Source organism: Penaeus monodon, chromosome 34 (assembly GCF_015228065.2).
Source record: "Penaeus monodon isolate SGIC_2016 chromosome 34, NSTDA_Pmon_1, whole genome shotgun sequence".
Lineage (NCBI taxonomy): Eukaryota > Metazoa > Arthropoda > Malacostraca > Decapoda > Penaeidae > Penaeus > Penaeus monodon.
In genome coordinates, this window is record NC_051419.1 from 25,600,569 (window position 1) to 25,601,065 (window position 497).

The following is a 497-nucleotide window of genomic DNA, read 5'->3' on the forward strand; positions in this document are numbered from 1 at the left end:
CTTTATTTTTTACAGGGACATCTTTTTTTTTTATTTTTTAATTCCTTCAATTTTCAGTGAAATCTTGTTCCTCCTCTCCGTATAAAAAAAACTTCTATGCGCAGATTTCCGATTTAAATTATAAATAAAATGGTGAGATGAGAGGATAAGTGTTTTTCCTTTCCACCTAGATATTATGAGATATTACGGTTTAGCGCATTGCAAGGTGGTATTATTTTAGCAGCACAATAACCTGCAATGAAAAAAAAAATACTATAGAATGCCATGTTTGATATTGCAGAAATCCTTCGCCATATACATACATTTTATTTTATTCTAATTCGCCTTTGCGTTCGTGATAAGTAATTTGTATTTAGTTTTGTTTCAATAATTTTCAAGAGCCGTTCGTGTTGCGCTTGTGAATTTCTCTCGCGGGAGGAGAAAGAACAGCATCATCTTCTAAGGTGGTTTCTGGCGATTCGTTTTCATTCTCGTTTTCATCTTCGAAACCAAATTCA